The following is a 23,925-nucleotide window of genomic DNA, read 5'->3' on the forward strand; positions in this document are numbered from 1 at the left end:
ACTTATAATGGGACATACGTACTGTACTTTGACCACCTGGTTGCACTAGATGGTCACACCTCACTAGAACGACATTAGCAATGAGGACTGTCCTGATGTTCCCTCACTCTTCTGATTCATTTAACGTTTAAATTAAGTTTAACCAAGTAATATTTGAGGGGGATGGGGGGGGGGGGGGGGGGTATAGTGTAGCCTGAGCAAAGGGGTTGTTGGTAAGTAGGTTGGTAATTTTTACCTTTTTATCCTGAATACTCTCAGCCTGTTTATTGGGTATTTACAAAGACCGTATAGTAAGTTGTAACCTGGCAATGTGCTTGGTAGGGAAGTAGTCACAGTCACAGACATTCAGATCTGCAGACTTAGCTGTTTCTAAAATACCCTTATTAATGTCAAAACACATCACTACATGATGGACAGCTACAGCTCTTACAAGGAGCCATTTTCTCTGTGCAAAGGGAACACAGGTAACAGTAGAACTCTCGTCTTACTTACTGTAATAATAATTGTCAGAACAGTTTTGCTACCTCTTAAGAAGCAGGTGTCATTTTTTTTTTTTTTATTGCTTAAGGAGATAACCAAGAGTAACAACTACAACTGAATAATACAACGGAGCTGAGATGATGATAGACTTTGCAATAATACAATTAAAAGTGGGAAAATATAATGTTCTGGATGCATCTAGGGCAAATATTTCCTCTCCCATTTGTCATAGTCCTGTCAGTTATCTGCTCTCTTTCCTGTTTGCTTATTAGCTCATATTATTCATTATTTGTGCACAATAATCTTTGTAACAGTACAGTGATGAACTATGTAAATACACAGACCTTACGCTCAGCGCTAACTATAAAGCATATTGGTATTTTATACTGAGATATGTTACAGCCATAGTCTCAGCCTCAGGCTAGCATGTCAGGGATTCCATGAAAATACTTTTCATTATGGGAACACTGTTTAATATCCTGTGACTTATCTAAGGCTTCACAATGTATTGAGCTACACTTCTATACTACATACAGTACATCCTCCATATTCCCTATTAAGCACAGAGTAACAAGGATAGGGGGGGTCAGTCCGAGTTGGTCGTAGCTGTGCTAAATATAGCACAGCTACGATCAGGCACTCAGACATGCGGGAGGATGCCCAGCACAGGGCTAGTCCGCCCCGCATGTCATTGCCGCCCCCCTCCCCCCCTGCTTTTGAATCTCAGGAGTTACTCACTGCCAGCGCAGCTCCTGCGGCTGGCCGGGAGAACCTTTTCGCTGCCCCCCCCAACGGTCCGGCCACACCTGCGTTGGCCGGACTGCGCCCCCTAAATGGCGGCTTAACGCCGCCGTCCAGCCCCCTCCCGCCCAGCGACCGCCTCTGCCTCAGAGGCGATCACTAGGCAACGACAGCCTTCGGCCGTCTGGCATGTGCCGGCGCAGTTCCAACCCAATCGCTGCGCTGCGAAAAACAGCAGCAAGCGATCGGGTCGGAATGACCCCCATGAAGTACACCTGCTTTTCCCATATACATGATCGTGTGATTGCAGTGCTTTATACAGCAGGCACCAGTGGTCTGTGTCCATGGCATTCTTATGTAAAATGGCACAGACATTGGCCCTCATTCCGAGATGATCGTAGCGCTACGATCATTCACACTGACACGCGGGGGGACGCCCAGCACAGGGCTAGTCCACCCCGCATGTCAGTGCCGGCCCCCCCCATCCCCGCAGAAGTGCAAAGGCATTGCACAGCGGCGATGCCTTTTCACTTCAAGAGTAGCTCCCGACCAGCGCAGCTTTTGCGTGCTGGCCGGGAGTTACTCGTCGCTCCCCGGCCTGCAGCGGCTGCGTATGACGTCACACAGCCGCTGCGGCCCGTCCCCCGCACGGTCTGGCCACGCCTGAGTTGGCCGGACCGCGCCCACGAAACGGCGGCCAAATGCCACCGTTCTGCCCCCTCTCACCCAGCGACCGCCTCTGCCTGTCAATAAGCCAGAGGCGATTGCAGCCCAGCTACGACCTTCGTCCGTCTGCCATGCAGTGGGTACCCGTTCGCTCGGCTGCGATAAAAAACAGGGAGGGAACGGGTCAGAATGACCCCCATAATACTGACTTTAAGCACAGATTAGGTGGGAGCACTATATATATATATATATATATATATATATATCCTGATATTAATGTATCCGGAATAGAAACACTGCCTACATGCATGCGTATCACAGGGGAATCAATAATGAGCCACCAGATACATGGGGGCAGATTTAACAATGATTGATATTCTAGATCTCACTCATTACCAATCTCAAATGGTGCTCCAACCAATCAATGCTTGTCATTTTTCAAACACATGACAGGAGCTGATTGGTTGGAGCGACATGTAAGATTAGTAACAAGTCATAACTAGAATATCACTCGTTAAGTCTGCCCCATATCTATAAAAAGTTAGTTTTGTGACCAAAATGGAGCCCAGCTTACAGCTAAATCACCATCGACCCAAAAGGGAATAGAACTACAGTGACCCAAAATGTACTTCTTCTAAGTCACCCACACACAGTAGAAGCAGCCTATCGATGCACTGGAAAGAAGCAGCCCCTAGGCGGTACAGCACATGAACAGATATTAATGAGGTATTGATTCATATTGATCTCCTGAGCTGTATTCTCACAAATACTGGCACGGTCCACAAAATGGCTGCTTTAGTTAGTGTTGCAGGTAGGCTATAATGGTTGCTTTCTTTAAACTTAAAATAAATATGTTGCTCCGTATTTTCTTAGTCTATTGAATCTAAATATAATTGTACAATGTTTTGGTTATGTCAATAACTGGCCATTCTCTTACAATTTCAGCCTTTCTGAGCGCTATTGGTGATTGTTTCCTCCCTAAGAGTGCCGCTGCTGCAGATACAGATACATGGTTGGTACTTGCCAGTGGACCTACCACGCACACATCCACTCTAACGGGATATTATGAAAGCAGGACTTATGGGTATAATCCTACAGATAACAGTGGATTGCAGAATGTATTAACAGAGGAGCCAGCATCACTGATTGCATCTACCATAGATATTAACCTAGACGAGACCTCTTACAACATCTCATCCAAAGTCCATTCTGCAGTTTCTCAAAGCAGAGATATATTTTCAACCGAGAGCCCAGACACTCCATGGATGACAACGAGCCAGACTGCATATCCCACAGATCAAAGCCCTGGCACAGGGAGGGTCACTGGGACAGAATTCAATAACAATACAAATTCTTCTCCAAGCTCATCCTCAGTAACCCTCAGTGTCACAGCAATGGAAACGGACGCGGCTGTTTGCATTCGCCCCACTGGTCTCAGAGATGCAGAAGTTCTGGCTGTGGTGGTAGGGGCTGTGTTTATCACTATTCTATTGAGTAAGTAGCAGTTATTTTACAGAATTTCTATTAAACAAATGTAAAATATATTTAGTAATATAAGCGCTTACTACACACGGAAAATAAAATCGGATCCAGATATAGATATGTTAACTTTATTTCCAGACACAACATATTGTAAAAACACAATAAGAAATACAGGGGGTCATTCCGAGTTGTTCGCTCGTTATTTTTTTCTCGCAACGGAGCGATTAGTCGCTAATGCGCATGCGCAATGTCCGCAGTGCGACTGCGCCAAGTAAATTTGCTATGCAGATAGGTATTTTACTCACGGCATTACGAGGTTTTTTCTTCGTTCTGGTGATCGTAATATGATTGACAGGAAGTGGGTGTTTCTGGGCGGAAACTGGCCGTTTTATGGGTGTGTGCGAAAAAACGCTACCATTTCTGGGAATAACGCGGGAGTGGCTGGAGAAACGGAGGAGTGTCTGGGCGAACGCTGGGTGTGTTTGTGACGTCAAACCAGGAACGAAACTGACTGAACTGATCGCAGATGCCGAGTAAGTGTGGAGCTACTCAGAAACTGCACAGAGAAGTGTCTATTCGCAATTCTGCTAATCTTTCGTTCGCAATTTTGATAAGCGAAGATTCACTCCCAGTAGGCGGCGACTTAGCGTGTGCAAAGCTGCTAAAAGCAGCTTGCGAGCGAACAACTCGGAATGACCCCCACAGATCCTTTCTGGGTAATCTACCATTCGAGATTTTAAAGTCCCAAAGATATTGAGCAAGGTTTACAGTATGGGTAGCATGGTGGCACAGCGGTTTGCATTGCTGTCTCAAAAATGTTTCATCCTAACTACGGCCCTATGGGGGTCATTCCGAGTTGATCGCTAGCTGCCGTTGTTCGCAGCGCAGTGATCAGGCTAAAAATCAGCATTTCTGCGCATGCGTATGCATCGCAATGCGCATGCGTGACGTACAGGTACAAAGGCTTTTGTGGTTTTGCACAGGTTCTAGCGACGTTTTCATTCGCACTGGTGCCCGCAAGAAGATTGACATGAAGTGGGCGTTTCTGGGTGTCAACTGACCGTTTTCAGGGAGTGCTTAGAAAAACGCAGGCGTGCCAGGGAAAATGCAGGCGTGGCTGGGCGAACGCTGGGTGGGTGTAAGACGTCAAAAGCCGTCCCTCCAACGTTAGAATCAACACACACAAAGAGTAAGTTCAGGGCTGGTCTTGTTTTGCACAAAATGTTTTTGCAGGCGCTCTGCTGCACAGGCGTTCGCACTTCTGCAAAGCTAAAATACACTCCCCCGTGTGCGGCGTCAATGCGTTTGCACAGCTGCTAAAAACTGCTAGCGAGCAATCAACTCGGAATGACCCCCTATATCTGTTTTGATTTTGCATGTTCTCCAGGTACAGGTTATTTGGCTGCTGGCTAAAATGTACCCTTGTGGTACTTGCAAGAGCGATTACTTTTGTAATACTGTTTGTCTTAATTTATTTTAAAGTAAAGCCATACTTTCATGTTACTAAGAATATTTATATATTAACCTAATGACCTAATGTCAATGTGTGTATAGAAGGCCCCACCATCCTTCCGACCTTTCTAAGATTCTGGAGCTCTTTACAGTGACCAGTTTCCCAAATTCAGTGTGATGTCTAAAGCCCCGTACACATGAGGGAGATGTGTGCCGGCGATCTAGCACAGACCGCTCAGCACGCAACTCTCCCCCCGCTCAGCACACAGCACGATGTGTGCTGAGCGAGGGGGACATACGGGGGGGGGGGGGGGAGCGCTCATTTCACCCAGCGGTAAAATGAGCGATCTCTCTGAATTTGGCATGTATGCATGCCAAATCTAGAGACCGCACATCGATGTCGCCGGCACCCTACACATGGAGAGATCGGGCCTTAAATTCTAAGCAATCTGATTGCTTAGAATTTAAGCACGGATCTCTCCGTGTGTACCCCCCTTTACAGGTGAGGTTGCTGCCCCATTGTCTAGCCTGGAACAGAGGGTTTCACATGGCATTGAGAGGAAGCTATGTAAGAACTAGGCAGTACTTGCAGTTAGAACTGCTCCAGCATCTACAATAAAGTGGAAGGAAGAAATTCTATATAGAGATAACGCTAATAATAATAATAATAATAATATTTTTTTATTGCTGATTATTGCAGCATAAAGAATTAAGTATCACTGGAATGTACTATATCCAGGGACAGGGCTTCAATAGTAGTCCATCCATCCCATCCTGTGATGTGTTGGAAGTAAATTGATCACTAGTAAGATGACTTTACCTCCAGGTTTGGGACCCGACAACACCACAGCGCATGTGCGGCCTGCTGACATATGCAAGCAATCTGTACCAGGGAGGTATCCTACAGACAGAGGCAGAACTCTGGGAGGCAATGGAGTCATCTGCGGCCGGGCTCCTGCTCTGAAGGGGGCACCTCTCCTCCCATTCTGTGACACCATTGAATTAAGTTAATTGATAGCTGCTGCTGTCTTTTCAGTGTCCGACTTCCTCACTGGTCCCTACACCTTACAAATCACACCCTCTTTATTATACTGAATTTACACATTTTACAAGTGTCACACCCAGGATTAGAAACCACAACCTATTACACTGGAATCAGTCACTTTACTGATGAAGCTGTTTGCTCCTGTATAAGAAATATGAGAATTTTAACTATATGAAGATACTTCTCTGACAATTACACGTAACTTCTACTTCATATAGTTAGAATTCTCATAACTCCATCAGTAAAGTGTCTGCTGTTAGTGTAACAGGTCATGGGTTCTAATCCTGGGTATGACTGCTAAGAAATGTGTGATTTAAAATAAAAGACAATTAAATGTATAAATACAGTATATACATTTTTTTCAGAACACACGCACACATACATACATACATATATATATTTATCTTAATATAGGAAATAGGGGGCACCAATATTTATCTTGCCTCCGGGCAACTGGGACGAACTTACGCCACTGCCTACAGATTCCTCTTGAAAGCTTTGCGGTGTGTAGCCCATAGGCTGCAATCACTAATGCCATCTGAAGGTGGCGTACGAATTCGGGGCCAAGTTCCGGAATGCATTGTATTCTGGTGCTAGGTAATTTTGGCATGTCAATAGCCCCCATATCTTCTGCATTCCCCCATACATACTGTACACTCTGAAAATGGATGTTTTTGGGAGATACCGCTCACATTTTATTTGCTAAATATTTCCTTTAGATAGAACAGTACATTAGTGGCAACGGTGTAACCATCTCCCTCACTAGTAATGCATATATATAATAACACTAGGCTTCAAACTGTTATGTCCCTCATACATCAGCAGCCATGCTTCCCTGATATCACAACCAGCCTGCACCACCAATCGATGATCCGTCAGGGAAATGATACATGTTAAAAATGCCCAATTCTGCAATCAGGATTTTTAAACATGATTAATACTCCTGATTCCCCGACTCTGGTGTTGGGTGATCAGGACATTGCAGTAATTTATTGCTGATGTATGGGGGCCATTACACTCCAGAAACTATACATTTAATGAATGGGGCCTAAGTATAATTTCTGTTATGGATTTGTAACCAATGTAGAGAAAAACTAATGGCATTTTAGCAGCAAATCTTAATATTAAATGTAGTTTTAGTGCATCTTACCTGATCTTCTCCTCTGAATAATGCTCTCAGATGGGGTGAGGCATCCTTCTGGCGAAATATACGTTATGGTAATACTTACCGTTGATAATGGTATTTCTCCTAAGTCCACAGGTTCCACAGGATAACAATGGGATATGATGGAGCGACAGCGGATTTGCACCAATCAGTCAAAGCTTTCTGGCCTCCCAGCATGCAACGGGCCCGTCCATATATCCCCGTCCCCTGGCTCAGGCAAATCAGTTGTATTCCAAAGCTCAAGGCAGGAGCATCATGTAGAACCCTAATCAGGAGAGAAGAACACACATGCACACCCTTCCGTAAGAAGGAAGAGGTTAGTGAGTAACAAGGATCCTCAAATCAGGTGCGTCAGGGTGGGATCCCTGTGAAACCTGTGAACTTAGGAGAAATACCGTTATCAACGGTAAGTTCTTACCATAATGTATATTTCTCCGGCAGGGTCCACAGGTTATCCACAGGATAACAATGGGATTTCCCAAAGCAGTTTAGTGGTGGGGATGCTCCTGATGCTTAGGAAAATCCTTCGCCCGAATTCAGCATCATGAGAGGCAAAGGTATCCAAGGCATAATGTCTTATGGAATGTGTAAACGGAAGACCATATGACTGCCTTCCATACCTGTTCTGTTTAAGCACCACATTGTGCTGCCCATGAAGGACCTACCTTACGAGTAGAGTGAACAGAGACATTAGCCAGAACAGGGAGATCAGCTTGAGAATATGCTTCGTCATTCAAAGTCATCTTGCCAGTGTCTGCCTACCAGCAGGTCATCCTCTCTTATGAGCTCCATAGAGAATGAAGAGAGAGTATGCTTTTCTGATGACACTGGTACAATCCACGTAGATCCTTAATGCACGGATCACGTCCAGCTATGCATCTCCCGCAGACGAGGCCCAGCACCTAAAAAGCCGGGACAACATTTTCTTTGTTAAGGTGAAACTTAGTCATCACCTTAGGAAGATACCCAGATCCAGTTCTGAGAACTCCTTTATCTGGATAAACAATCAGAAGTGGGGAACAACATGACAATGCCCCTAAGTCTGATATTCTTCTAGCTGACGCCCTAGTCAGTAGAAAAGACACTTTAGCTGTCAGTCATTTATGATCCATTTTAATAAGTGGTTCATATGAGGCAACTTGAAGGGCTTTCAGGACTAACCATAAGTCCCACAGCACTGTAGGAGAAACAACCAAAGGTTGATGCGCAGCATACCCTGGAAAAAGGTACGCACATCCTGTAAGTTGGTCATTTACTTTTGGAACTCTACAGTCGATGCCGACTCTTGCTCTCTCAAGGAAGCAATCCATTCCTGCCTGAAGGAATGCTAAGATCCTGGAAACTCTGAAAAAATGTTTTGAGTCCTATTTACCTACAGCACCTGGTGCTCACAGATGTTTCCCATCTAAGTACTCACCAGGCCCAACACTGCATAGCTTCCAAGATCTGATGAGATTGGGAATATCCAGTGTGGTGTGGCTGTAGATTTTCTTTCACTGCACCAAAGAATATGGGGGGTTATTCTGACCTGATTGCACGCTGCAGTTTATCACAGTGCTATCGGGTCAGAACTGCGCATGCACCGGCGCCGCATGCCAGACGGCCGTCAGACTGATACGATCGCCTCTGCCTGATTGACAGGCAGAGGCGGTCGCTGGGCGGTGGGTTTTTTTTTGGAATGGCGGCGTTTGGCCGCCGCTTAGTGGGCGCGGTCCGGCCAACGGAGGTGTGGCCAGACCGAACGGGGGGCGGGCCGCAGCAGCTGCGTGACGTCACACGCAGCCGCTGCGGGCCGGGGAGCGATGAGTAGCTCCCGGCCAGCACGCTAAAGCTGCGCTGGTCGGGAGCTACTCTTGAAGTGCAGCTACGATCATCTCGGAATGACCCCCATGAGCTTGCCATATTTGGTGAAAAACGCGAGATAAGGAAGGTTTCCTTGCTCTGAACACTGTTTGAAAGTATCCTCTTGACCTGAGGATAGAGGTTTCAATGGCCACTCTGTCAAAGACAGTCGATCCACATGTCTGTAATAACCCGGACTCTGCATTAGTAGGTCTGAACGTTGAGGGAGCAGAAGTAGAGCATCCATTGCCATTCTCTGCTGGTCTTCCTGTTTAAACTTTCTCACCACCCTGGTAATAGGGTAATTAAAGGAAAACCCATCCGCCAGATGAAGGTCCTATCTCATCGATAAGGCATCCACAATGATCGCCCTGGGATCCTTTGTTCTTGACCCGTATGTGAGCCCTTTGTTGTTCAACCAATATAATATAGATATATCTCTAGCAAGCACCTCTTATTTTCTAGAGTCCAGAGGATCTCTGGGTGTAGAGCCCATTCACTCCTCTGAATGGTGTGACGACTTGAGAAAGTCCGTTTTCCCTTTAGGATTCCCAGAATGAGAGCGATGGACAGGGTTGAATGATGAAGTCCTGCCCCTTGGGTATGTGACTTACCTTCTTCATCACATTTTCGGCTGAGAGTTCCTCCCTGATGTTGAGGTACACTACTGCCATTCCATTGTCCAAGCGGAACTGGACTGGTTTTCACACGAAGACTGTCCCGTGCCTACACCGGTGCCCTGTATATGGCCCGGGGTTTCAACCTTTATAGGTAGATAGCTCTTTGGGAACACAATCTCCCTGACACTAAACCTAGTGTCAGAATCTTCCCAATCTGATATCAAAAAGGATTTCCCTTTGTCCAGCTGGGATGTCTATAGCTACCAGGTTAATGACCTTATTGCTTTTATAGTAAGTACCATAGTTGGTCTTTATTATCTGATGCAATCCATTAATACTTACCACACCTTGTATTCCCAGCTGGTCTTTCCAGGTACCAACAAGGCCTTCCATTATCCAATGAAATCTGGGCATATCCAGTGTGGTGTGATAGTAGATTCTACTAGGTAAGAATCAGATGCTGCAGACCTAGAGTGGAATTGTGCATACTCCCTCCTGTCGATGCAGATACCATCAAACCCATCCCCGCATTACTGCGTGAATGGATACCGTTTGACTGTGTGGCAATTCCTGAATCCTATAGTGAACCCTGGATATCTTGTTGCGAGGTAAAAAATTACTCTCTGCAGCCGAGATCCAGTACAGCCCTCCAAGTGAGTCATCCTATGTGACGAAACTGGAGACGATTTTCCCCAAGTTATGAGTCACTTGCCCCTGCAAAAAAAGAGAAATCTCTGTGAATGTGTCAGGATTAAAAGGTCCTAAATATGGGAAAAAAACTTAACCCCTGCTGGTGGAGATAAGGTGGTGTTACCCCCATATTCCTGGCAAATACTCTGGGGACTGTGGCTAACCCAAAGGGTAAAGCCTAGAACTGAAAAATGCTTTTTGGAGGACAGCAAAAACCTTGGATAACACTGATAGACAATGGTATAGGAACCTGTAGGTAAGTCTCCTGTATATCCAGGGATACCATAAAAACCCCTGGCTCCATGCCACACATAAGGAACGTAACAATTCCATGTTTCCAAATGTATATGCTCAGCATTTTTCCGATTGAGCGTGAGCCGAAATGACTCATTTGGCTTCCGACTAAACCAGGTTGAAGTAAAACCTTGTCCTTGTTTGCCAGAGGAACTGAAATAAGTATTCCTGACCGAAGCCAATTTCTGACCTGTTTTTTGCAAAGCCAGGCCTTCGTCTATAGCCGAGATAGGCTATCTTGAAGGCGAAAGCATAACTAGAGATACCATGCCAGGTCTGTGTGACCTGAGGAAGTCGGCCCCCCAACCTGGGGTCTCACAGGCGGAGCCCACGCCATCAGCTGATGGTTTAATTTTTCTACAGCACCTGGTATTCCCCGATAGTCTCCCATCTGAGTACTAACCAGGCCCACACTGTAGATCTTCTGGTACCTCAATGGTTTCCTAGTCTCAAATCACACTGATGTGGGATTCCATCTATGACAGTCTTGTATTGATAGTGTAAGACCAACACGACTTGCTAGATACCACAAAAGGACCGAATGCAAAACTTTTAGGTTTGAACTGTACGTGGAAGGAACCTGACCTTCTTGGAGTCTGCTTCTGACTCCAGAATACAATATCTGTCAATTCTTACCAAAAAGGAATATTTTCAGAAAAAGATAATGATTCCACCTACAGCACCTGGTATTCGCAGATGTTTCTCACCAGACCCCACACTGCATAGCTTCCAAGATCTGGCGAGATTGGGCATATCCAGGGTGGTGTGGCTGTAGATCTTCCACGTACCCATCTAACCTGCTCCATGAGCAGGTATAGTTAGGGCCGATGCCCTGGAGTAAATATTATGCCCATAAAAATGCTTCCAGGAACATTGCAGTTTTTTTATATGAGCCATATGAGATTCTTGCTGTACTGAAAAATCTCATTCCATTGCATCAGCCCAGGCAACCACTGCCTTTGCCATTCAAGCCAAAGCCAAGGCTTGGCCTCATGACTGCCCTAGACAGGAAAGCAAAGCTAATGTAGATTCTTCTTATCTACTTTAGGAGCCATCTCCCCTTATTTTTTAAACAATCCCCAGCTGGAAGCAGATCATTGGAATTCCATTTCTTAGGAATTCTAAGTTTTTATTGGGCGTAAGCCAAACCTCTTCCATGATTTCCGTCAGCTGATATTGGAAACTCAAGTATTGGGATGTTTAAACACAGGTGCCTTGGTTTTTCTTACACAGGCTTTGCTGTATCCTCTAAGGATAAGACGGCTTCATTGCTTTCAATTAACTCAGCTATATTCGAGAGCTGAGACCTACCTCTTTTTTTTATATGATGAAGTAGAATAATCGGGCTTTCATCTTCTGATTAATGTAAACAATGTGTTGCCTGTGAGGGTGAAGGTTTACTTACCACTGCTTCTGAGAAGCCGCTGCTGTATGTAAGGGCTTGTAACCCTATTCCTGGTACAGTATTTTGGGGGATTATCCATTTCACTTACTGGATAAAGCTTGTGCAAAGCTAGCTCAAGGTGGACACACTTGTACCTGTATCCGCCTTGCAGAGCTAAAACATTATGCATACAAGCCATCCTGAACCAGACCATAAGAGGATAATACAGCTTCAAACATGGTATGAGTGTCCTCACCATTGTCGCTTTAATACATGATAATCAGCACTTCCACAGTGTACTACACAATTTTGTGACTGTATCACTTTAACCTTTTTTCTTTAAAATGATATCCATCCGATCCTACCCATGCACCAGCATAGAGGATCTGCAAAACAAACTGACAAACATATAGTAAAGTCAGCATCATACTAGCAGTCAGTCACATGTTATACATTAGTATAATAAGCAATATGAGCACATCATCAACTACAATATTATTTTAAGTATGTAGGAGAACACATTTACTGAATCATGTTTAACATATCTAACGTATTCAGACGCAATGCGACAGAAACAACAGTAATGGTATACAGACTCATATGCAATAGGCACTTATCTAACTATTCGTACTCAAAACAGTAGATAGAGATTTAGTGCTGTATAGCTCATACTCAGTAGTGTGGGATACAGAGAGACTCACCTCATTTCCAGGATCGATCAATAGGTTAGCGAATGCTGAGTGGATCCAGACGCTACTAGTGCACACTGCCGCTCCATGGACTTATAGTGAACACAGACGCACTGGTCAAACAGCCTCCTATGCTGCAACCGGGCCCCCTCGTGGTCGCGCTCAGTGAACACAGATGCACCGGTCACACAGCCGCCTATGTTGCGACCGGGTCTCCTCGTGGTAGCGCTCAGTGAATACAGACGCACCAGTCACGCAGCCGCCTATGCTGCGACCGGGTCCCCTCATGGTAGCAATCAGTGAACACAGACGCCCCGGTCACACAGCCGCCTATGCTGCGACCGGATCCCCTCTCCTAGTGTAGCTGGTAGCATCTGAGACGGAAGTGAGGAAACAGTTCATGGCGGTAGACTCGGCGGAAACTGGTCATGAACCGGGGGGAGGGACGACCAGGAGAGCGTGACTCCCCACTGCTGACATCAACCCTAGGGATCGTGGACTCATGCTATTCCTGGTGCCTATGATCCCTAAGGCCTAGCGCTGGAGTACCTGTGGTGGCAGCGCATCAGCTACTGTTTGGTAGTCTCCTCCCAAAACAGTGCGTCTGTGTCCGTATTCCATGCATGCTACGCGGAACCGATGCCTTACCTTCTCCCCGTGCTCCAACCACAGCCTGGTAACGTCTGATGGACCTGCTAGTATATCCGACACAGACGCCCACCAAAACAGCACTGCACTCGTGGTTAAGCGTTGTCGCGACCCGGCGGAGAGTTGTTGGAGCGACTCTTTCCAATATGCGTATAAGATGCTGTTTAGAAAGATCACTCAAAAAATAGTAAGACTATAAGAATAAAATAAGAAAGCTTGGGGCTGCTAACAAACCAGCAGCCCTCTGACCATGGTCCGGCTCCTGCCGCACCAAACAAAAAACTGATTTGCCTGAGCCAGGGGGCAGGGATATATGGACGGGCCCGTTGCATGCTGGGAGGCCGGAAATCTTTGACTGATTGGTGCAAATCCGCTGTCGCTCCATCATATCCCATTGTTATCCTGTGGATAACCTGTGGACCCTGCCGAGAAATGGTGGTTTCCCCACAACACCCATAGTGACGTACCTGCATACAACAGACCCACTGCAGAAGTACTCCGAGGCCCACTCACTTCCTCCTCTTCTACATATATAACAGGGAGATGTCACATGGATGCTCTGTGTTGAAAATAATGCAAAAATACTGGATTATAAAGCCCAGTCATTGGCCATAACTGGTGTAATATCTACCTAGGCCTATGTCAGAGCGCATTCCCTGAAAGAGGATTCCATTGTTACCGAAGCTCATGGAAAAGTTGGAACAGATAAATTATTTTAATTTTCTCTACTTTGTTCTAGGTGCTCTTCTCTACCAGTTATTAGTGTTTATGAAGAAGAGAAAAAACAAGAGAGGCAGCTGCATATGTATAATTGAAAATGAATTTTATAAGTATGACCTAGAAGCAAACAAGTTTCAACAGGAGACGAAGCTGTAGGAACAATTCACAGTGTTTGGTATGAATAAATGCTAATTACATGGCAATGATCAGTCCTAATGACGACTGGGACAGAAGATGTCTAAGAACAATGGATTAGGGACTACTGGAATAACTGTGTATGCTGCTCTATGTGAAAGACACTACTTATTTTTATATCTGTTATGTTACAATGTTTGGATGCTTTGTTTTATCCTGAAAAAATAATAATAAATACATTTATTTGTAAAGGTGTGTACACAGAGTGAGATAAATCTGTAAGATTGTGACTATATAGTCAAAATCTTAAGGAAAGTTAGTGCACATCTCAAGGTGTTAGGCAGCTTGCGATACCGATTCGATCCTGATGCGCACTCCCACGGGGTCGGTATCGCAAGGCTAGATAGACTGTGCAGGCAAGTCAATCTTGACTATCTAGTGTACTATCTAGTACAAAGTATAGTCAAAATAGGTACTTAGTTAAAATCATACATAGACAAAATCGAAAGTACAGATAGTTAAAATCTGTGCTATCTGGGCTCTGGGGGAGTTCAAGGGAAATCGCATAGTCAAACTCAGGCATAGCAAGGATCTCACCGTGTGTACACACCTTAAGTGTTTCAAGTGGAAATATATGTTCTTCTAGATTTCAAGGAATTAATAAATGAACAGTAGAGACACCACAGTTGCCCAATACAATATTGATTGATTATACTCAACTTCAGGAGTTCAATTTAGTGAAGTCATTCAGTCAGTGATCACACATCCAGGGAGACCTCATTTCAACACCTGTGTGCTTAAGAAGAGGTATAGCTGAATGCCAACAGTTCATCCCCAATTTATCTGTTCCAGAGTGAGGCCCATGAGTTGCTCTCCACAATAAGCTTATATACACACTTCCAAGCATTTTGCTCAGCAAATCGCAATGTCCTGTTTGACCTAAAAGGCTAAGGGTTCTATTTATTAAGCCTTGGAAAGAGATAAAGTGGAGAGTGATAAAGTACCAGCTAATCGGCTCCTAACTGACATGTCACAGGGGGTATGGGTCGTTGGGTCAACTCAACTTAGGTCAACAGTCATGCATTAGGTCGACAGGGACAATAGGTCAACGTGGTCATTAGGTCGACATGTACTAGGTCGACAGGTCAAAAGGTCAACATGTTTTTTTTAAAAACTTTTTTGCCGTTGTTTTCTTCGTAAAGTGACGGGGAACCCCAATTAGTGCACTGAGTCCCCTCGCATGGCTCGCCAAGTATGACAAAGTCCAAAAAAATGAAAAAGAAAATGTGAAAAACTCATGTCGACCTTTTGACCTGTCGACCTAGTACATGTCGACCTATTGACCATGTCGACCTTCAGTGGTCAACCTAATGACTGTCGACCTAAGCTGTGTCGACCTAACGACCGTATCCCGTCACAGGTTTGGTTTGAAGAATAGCATTTACAAGCTTGTTGGATGGTACTTTCTCTCCATATACTTTCTCTCCATCCAAGACTTAGTAAATAGACACCTAAGGGGGATATGTACAAAGCAGTGATAAAAAAAGAAGTGAGCCAGTGAAGAAATTGCCCATGGCAACCAATAAGCATTGGCGTAACATTTATAATTTGCATACTGTAAAAGTATACAGAGCAGCTGATTGGTTGCCATGGGCAACTTCTCAACTAACTCACTTCTCCACTTTTATCACTGCTTAGTACATGTCCCCCTAAGTCACAGTTGTCCATTCTCTAGAAAAGTGATCCATGATACAAACTCCTTTTCAAGCGTTATTGGGGAACTGCACACCATTGCTAATAATTGTAGAAATCAAATTATGAACCCTATAATGACAAAATGTTTAAAGAAAATGACTGATAGAGAGTGCCATTGTGCCCTGTCCCAGTGTGTCTGTGCTTTGCCACTGTGCAAAGCATTCCTGATATTGGCTACTGCCATCTCTGGATAGCAGTAGCCCATTGTAGCCCATGGACTACAGATTGGGGACGTAGTTCCAGCAGGGTTACCCAGGAAATAGTGGCCGTGCATCACAGAAATGGTGGCCATGCATGCACAGAAGACCGGGCACCACGCTAAGCACATTATAGGGACGGGCTCCTTTCGGAGCCCTGTCCCTGCCTGCGCCGGGTGGTACAACCACCCCAAATAATCACATTCTGAAATGCGATCCTGGGTGCTAATATCGCACCCAGGGGTTAAAGTGGGCTGGAACAGGGAGGAACTGCATTCCGTCACTTGTATTTGGAGGCAGCACGCATTCCACCTCCTCCAGCCCACCTTCCCTGCTGTGCCTTATTAATAATGCTGTCCTGCCTCCCACATTAACAGAGGAGGCGGCAGCACTAGACAGTTACTCCCTTAGCCCAGTACCCCTCCGATGGTGCTAGTGGTGGGAATGAGACGTCACACAAAGTATAGTCATCGTGCGTCTGCCTGTCCTGCCCTGCGAAAAGGAGCCCCCGGTGGCCTGAGAGCAGACAGGTTGCCCCAAGCAGACGCTGATGAGTACTGTCACGAGGTGCGCAAGTTAGAAAGAGCTGCATGGGGCTGGCACATGATGGAAGTCACGCTGTATGAGGGAGGGGGGGGGGGGGGGGGAAGTGCACATGATGGAAGACACGACACCACTTCTCCAGGACCACTTTAAGCACTTAAGCGTTTTGCTAGTATTTTGGCCCCATCAGTCACCAGGTCGTGAGCAGGTAAATTATGTTTGGTCTCTATCCCACATCTCCTTTCTCTCCCACCTCCTCCCTTCCCCATTCTTTTCACACTTCCCACTGTGAGTGCTGCCAGTCAAATTTTCTGACAGGTCCAACCTGTACAAGAAAGGTAGGTGGGTAGGTCATGGGTTCCAAAACTCATCTTCCATTGTGGGGCATAAACAGCAGTTTGGTGGCATTGTGGCTTTTTAAAAAAGAAGATCCCCAGTATAAACAGAACTGGCCCCAATACACAGTTGTGCCTGAAATTAACATTATGGCACATAGTTGTACCCACAATTAACATGTCACACAGTAGTTCCCGTAATTCACAATATGACACAGTTGTGCCCGTAATTCACATTATGCCACAAAGTACTGCCCGTGATTCACATTATACCACACAGTACTGCCCATAATTCATATTATGCCACACACTACTGCCCATAATTTACTTTATGCCCCACACTACTACTGCCCAGAATTCACATTATGCCACACACTACTGCCCGTAATTAAGAAAAAAAAATACTGGAAGATAATACTCCTGACATACTACATGAATCAGATGATTAATGCGCCTGTAACATCACATGGATGAATGCCAGCAGTGAGACTCACAGCCTGAACAGGAGGTTTAGTTGCTGCTTCCAACAACAGTGACACCCTTATGGTAAGGTAGCATTAGTTTAGGGCTGTTGGAGGCACACATCCCAGGGGAAGGAAAGGGGGGGGGGGCTAGTTGTGGGCAGCTGCTGGGTACACACATTCGGGGTAAGCGGGAAGGGGTTAGTCGGTGACTGCCTGCCAGGTGTTTACGTCATAAGCTCTTGCAATCGGGACAGGCTGCGCAATGTTACTTACTGCTCGGAGAGCTGGCCTTTGAGGTCCGTGAGACTTCCTGGTTGTTATGGGTGCATGTCCGTTACTTGGTCCTAGTGCTCGGTGGCAAACAGAAGGAGCATGCCTCTGAGAGATGCTCCTGGTGTGGTGACTGTCGCAGCACTCAGGGTAATAGCTCTGCCAGCCCACCTCTTGAGCTGTCCCTGATCCAAAGCTACATGAGACCCATATGTGCAACTTCCTAATTTGAAGAAATGTTGTGACACTACAAGGATTTACCCCAGGCAGATAATATAGACCAGGGCAAGAGAAAGGTCCAAGCCACTTTATGTAGTTACTATGGCGACACTCAGAATGTGGACAGGTTCAGAATGTCACTATATCCGGTCAGAATGTCAACAAATTCAACATTGACAAAATGTTGATATTCTGTACGTCTACATTATGAATATATAAGCAATATTGTCAAGCCGCAGTTAGGGCAAAATAGTATTGTTGACATGGATAGAGCTGACATTTTGAACAGGTCAACATTACAACCATATTGACATCCTGAATGTCAACATTCAGACCATGTTGACATAGTATAACACACTGGACCACTAATGCTATTACACTTGGGGGTTCAGAACTGCAAAATATTGAACATGTGCGGAATTTTGGCGTTGTCCTGAATAGTGGCTTGACACTTAAACATCAGGTGTCGGCCACAATCAAGTCCTCATTCTTTCATCTGAGGAACATCGCAACAATCAAGCACTTAATTCCCTGAGAAGACCTGCCTAAAGTCATACATACATTTGTATCATCACGCCTAGACTACTGCAATGGTCTCCTTGCAAAAGAATTGTACTGCTTGCAGATGGTACAAAATGCAGCTGCCAGACTATTAACCAACCAGCCGCGTTCCAGCCATATAACACCCATTATCTACTCCCTTCACTGGCTACCTGTAAAATGGCGAATCGTTTTCAAGATTGGCTATAGCTGGGTACACACTTAGCGATATAGTGAACTATATCGCTCATTTTCCCCCTCCTGAGCAATATGGTTTACTATATCGCCAAGTGTGTATGTTCGGCCCCGCTGGTCATTAACGGCCCTCGGCATCCAACGTGCATGCTACTCAGGAGAGCTAGACGATTACATGATTTAGTCAATTTGTCATTGTGTGCCTGAGTCCCCTGACGCATAATCCCCGATAAGTGCCAGCATCGGGGCTAATAGGATAGCCCCCAGCGATCCTATTAGCATCGGTAAAGTACCGCTGCTAATAGGATACCGCCCTATATGGGATCCGGACTATGGGTTGACATACATAAAGGCGAGATCAACCCCATATGGTGGACAGAGAAAAGGTCGACATGGACAAAAGGTCGACATCTTGTAAGGTCAACAGGTTCAAACGGTGGAAATGACAATGGCCGACACACAGTCGACACATTTTTTTACTTTTCCCATCCTTGACTATCCATGTCACAAATCATAACCTTTAGTAACCTTGTGGCAAGCGAACGTGTAGGATTTTTGATTCAACAGAATATTTGAAAATAAGAATTTACTTACCGATAATTCTATTTCTCGGAGTCCGTAGTGGATGCTGGGGTTCCTGAAAGGACCATGGGGAATAGCGGCTCCGCAGGAGACAGGGCACAAAAAGTAAAGCTTTCCGATCAGGTGGTGTGCACTGGCTCCTCCCCCTATGACCCTCCCCCAAGCCTCAGTTAGGTACTGTGCCCGGACGAGCGTACACAATAAGGGAGGAATTTTGAATCCCGGGTAAGACTCATACCAGCCACACCAATCACACCGTACAACTTGTGATCTAAACCCAGTTAACAGTATGATAACAGAGGAGCCTCTGAAAGATGGCTCCCTACAACAATAACCCGAATTAGTTAACAATAACTATGTACAATTATTGCAGATAATCCGCACTTGGGATGGGCGCCCAGCATCCACTACGGACTCCGAGAAATAGAATTATCGGTAAGTAAATTCTTATTTTCTCTATCGTCCTAGTGGATGCTGGGGTTCCTGAAAGGACCATGGGGATTATACCAAAGCTCCCAAACGGGCGGGAGAGTGCGGATGACTCTGCAGCACCGAATGAGAGAACTCCAGGTCCTCCTTAGCCAGAGTATCAAATTTGTAAAATTTTACAAACGTGTTCTCCCCTGACCACGTAGCTGCTCGGCAAAGTTGTAATGCCGAGACCCCTCGGGCAGCCGCCCAAGATGAGCCCACCTTCCTTGTGGAGTGGGCCTTTACAGATTTAGGCTGTGGCAGGCCTGCCACAGAATGTGCAAGTTGGATTGTGCTACAGATCCAACGAGCAATCGTCTGCTTAGACGCAGGAGCACCCATCTTGTTGGGTGCATACAATATAAACAACGAGTCAGATTTTCTGACTCCAGCTGTCCTTGCAATATATATATTTTCAATGCTCTGACAACGTCCAGTAACTTGGAGTCCTCCAAGTCACTTGTAGCCGCAGGCACTACAATAGGCTGGTTCAGATGAAATGCTGACACCACCTTAGGGAGAAAATGCGGACGAGTCCGCAGTTCCGCCCTGTCCGAATGGAAAATCAGATATGGGCTTTTGTAAGATAAAGCTGCCAGTTCTGACACTCTCCTGGCCGAAGCCAGGGCTAGTAGCATGGTCACTTTCCATGTGAGATATTTCAAATCCACATTTTTTAGTGGTTCAAACCAATGAGATTTTAGAAAGTCCAAAACCACATTGAGATCCCACGGTGCCACTGGAGGCACCACAGGAGGCTGTATATGCAGCACTCCCTTAACAAAAGTCTGGACTTCAGGGACTGAAGCCAATTCTTTCAGGAAGAAAATCGACAGGGCCGAAATTTGAACCTTAATAGATCCCAATTTGAGACCCATAGACAATCCTGATTGCAGGAAATGTAGGAATCGACCCAGATGAAATTCCTCCGTCGGAGCACTCCGATCCTCGCACCACGCAACATATTTTCGCCAAATGCGGTGATAATGTTGCACGGTTACTTCCTTCCTTGCTTTAATCAAAGTAGGAATGACTTCTTCCGGCATGCCTTTTTCCTTTAGGATCCGGCGTTCAACCGCCATGCCGTCAAACGCAGCCGCGGTAAGTCTTGAAACAGACAGGGACCCTGCTGAAGCAAGTCCCTCCTTAGAGGTAGAGGCCACGGATCTTCCGTGATCATCTCTTGAAGTTCCGGGTACCAAGTCCTTCTTGGCCAATCCGGAACCACTAGTATCGTTCTTACGCCTCTTTGCCGTATAATTCTCAATACTTTTGGTATGAGAGGCAGAGGAGGAAACACATACACCGACTGGTACACCCAAGGCGTTACCAGCGCGTCCACAGCTATTGCCTGCGGATCTCTTGACCTGGCGCAATACCTGTCCAGTTTTTTGTTGAGGCGAGACGCCATCATGTCCACCATTGGTCTTTCCCAACGGGTTACCAGCATGTGGAAGACTTCTGGATGAAGTCCCCACTCTCCCGGGTGAAGGTCGTGTCTGCTGAGGAAGTCTGCTTCCCAGTTGTCCACTCCCGGGATGAACACTGCTGACAGTGCTATCACATGATTCTCTGCCCAGCGAAGAATCCTTGCAGCTTCTGCCATTGCACTCCTGCTTCTTGTGCCGCCCTGTCTGTTCACATGGGCGACTGCCGTGATGTTGTCCGACTGGATCAACACCGGTTTTCCCTGAAGCAGAGGTTCTGCCTGGCTTAGAGCATTGTAGATTGCTCTTAGTTCCAGAAAGTTTATGTGAAGAGACGTTTCCAGGCTCGTCCACACTCCCTGGAAGTTTCTTCCTTGTGTGACTGCTCCCCAGCCTCTCAGGCTGGCGTCCGTGGTCACCAGGATCCAATCCTGTATGCCGAATCTGCGGCCCTCCAATAGATGAGCACTCTGCAACCACCACAGAAGAGATACCCTTGTCCTTGGAGACAGGGTTATCCGCTGGTGCATCTGAAGATGCGACCCTGACCATTTGTCCAACAGATCCCTCTGGAAAATTCTTGCGTGGAATCTGCCGAATGGAATTGCTTCGTAAGAAGCCACCATTTTTCCCAGGACTCTTGTGCATTGATGTACAGACACCTTTCCTGGTTTTAGGAGGTTCCTGACAAGCTCGGATAACTCCTTGGCTTTTTCCTCCGGGAGAAAAACCTTTTTCTGAACCGTGTCCAGAATCATCCCTAGGAACAGCAGACGAGTTGTTGGCATTAACTGGGATTTTGGAATATTCAGAATCCACCCGTGCTGTTTTAGCACTTCTTGAGACAGTGCTAATCCCATCTCTAGCTGTTCTCTGGACCTTGCCCTTATCAGGAGATCGTCCAAGTATGGGATAATTAATACGCCTTTTCTTCGAAGAAGAATCATCATCTCGGCCATTACCTTTGTAAAGACCCGAGGTGCCGTGGACAATCCGAACGGCAGCGTCTGAAACTGATAGTGACAGTTTTGTACGACGAACCTGAGGTACCCCTGGTGTGAGGGGTAAATTGGAACGTGGAGGTACGCATCCTTGATGTCCAAGGATACCATAAAGTCCCCTTCTTCCAGGTTCGCTATCACTGCTCTGAGTGACTCCATCTTGAACTTGAACTTCTTTATGTACAGGTTCAATGACTTCAGATTTAGAATAGGTCTTACCGAGCCATCCGGCTTCGGTACCACAAATAGAGTGGAATAATACCCCTTTCCTTGTTGTAGAAGAGGTACCTTGACTATCACCTGCTGAGAGTACAGCTTGTGAATGGCTTCCAAGACCGTCTCCCTTTCGGAGGGGGACGTTGGTAAAGCAGACTTCAGGAAACGGCGAGGTGGATCTGTCTCTAGTTCCAACCTGTATCCCTGAGATATTATCTGCAGGATCCAGGGATCTACCTGCGAGTGAGCCCACTGCGCGCTGAAATTCTTGAGACGACCGCCCACCGCCCCCGAGTCCGCTTGAGAAGCCCCAGCGTCATGCTGAGGCTTTTGTAGAAGCGGGGGAGGGCTTCTGTCCCTGGGAAGGAGCTGCCTGTTGCTGTCTCTTCCCCCTTCCTCTGCCTCGTGGCAGATATGAATATCCCTTTGCTCTCTTGTTTTTAAAGGAACGAAAGGGCTGCGGTTGAAAAGTCGGTGTCTTTTTCTGTTGGGGAGTAACTTGAGGTAAAAAGGTGGATTTCCCGGCTGTAGCCGTGGCCACCAAATCTGATAGACCGACTCCAAATAACTCCTCCCCTTTATACGGCAAAACTTCCATATGCCGTTTTGAGTCCGCATCGCCTGACCACTGTCGCGTCCATAAACTTCTTCTGGCCGAAATGGACATAGCACTTACCCGTGATGCCAGTGTGCAGATATCCCTCTGTGCATCACGCATATAAAGAAATGCATCCTTTATTTGCTCTAAAGACAGTAAAACATTGTCCCTATCCAGGGTATCAATATTTTCAATCAGGGACTCTGACCAAGCTACTCCAGCACTGCACATCCAGGCTGTCGCTATAGCTGGTCGTAGTATAACACCTGTATGTGTGTATATACTTTTTTGGATATTTTCCATCCTCCTATCTACTGGATCTTTAAGTGCGGCCGTCTCAGGAGAGGGTAACGCCACTTGTTTAGATAAGCGTGTGAGCGCCTTGTCCACCCTAGGAGGTGTTTCCCAGCGCGCCCTAACCTCTGGCGGGAAAGGGTATAAAGCCAATAACTTCTTTGAAATTAGCATCTTTTTATCGGGGGCAACCCACGCTTCATCACACACCTCATTTAGTTATTCTGATTCAGGAAAAACTATAGGTAGTTTTTTCACACCCCACATAATACCCTGTTTAGTGGTACCTGTAGTATCAGCTAAATGTAACGCCTCCTTCATTGCCAAAATCATATAACGTGTGGCCCTACTGGAAAATACGGTTGATTCGTCACCGTCGCCACTGGAATCAGTGCCTGTGTCTGGGTCTGTGTCGACCGACTGAGGCAAAGGGCGTTTTACAGCCCCTGACGGTGTTTGAGGCGCCTGGACAGGCACTAATTGATTGTCCGGCCGTCTCATGTCGTCAAACGACTGCTTTAGCGTGTTGACACTATCCCGTAATTCCATAAATAAAGGCATCCATTCTGGTGTCAACCCCCTAGGAGGTGACATCCCCATATTTGGCAATTGCTCCGCCTCCACACCAATATCGTCCTCATACATGTCGACACACACGTACCGACACACAGCAGACACACAGGGAATGCTCTTAACGAAGACAGGACCCGACTAGCCCTTTGGGGAGACAGAGGGAGAGTCTGCCAGCACACACCAAAGCGCTAT

The 23,925-nt window shown here is 46.2% G+C and overlaps 1 pseudogene; it reads right to left on the reverse strand.

Moving 5' to 3' along the window:
- Positions 1-8,400: 8,400 nt before the first annotated feature.
- LOC134939923 (5S ribosomal RNA) lies at positions 8,401-8,518 on the reverse strand (annotated as a pseudogene).
- Between the last annotated feature and the right edge of the window lie 15,407 nt (positions 8,519-23,925).

The sequence above is a fragment of the Pseudophryne corroboree genome, chromosome 1, assembly GCF_028390025.1.
Source record: "Pseudophryne corroboree isolate aPseCor3 chromosome 1, aPseCor3.hap2, whole genome shotgun sequence".
NCBI lineage: Eukaryota > Metazoa > Chordata > Amphibia > Anura > Myobatrachidae > Pseudophryne > Pseudophryne corroboree.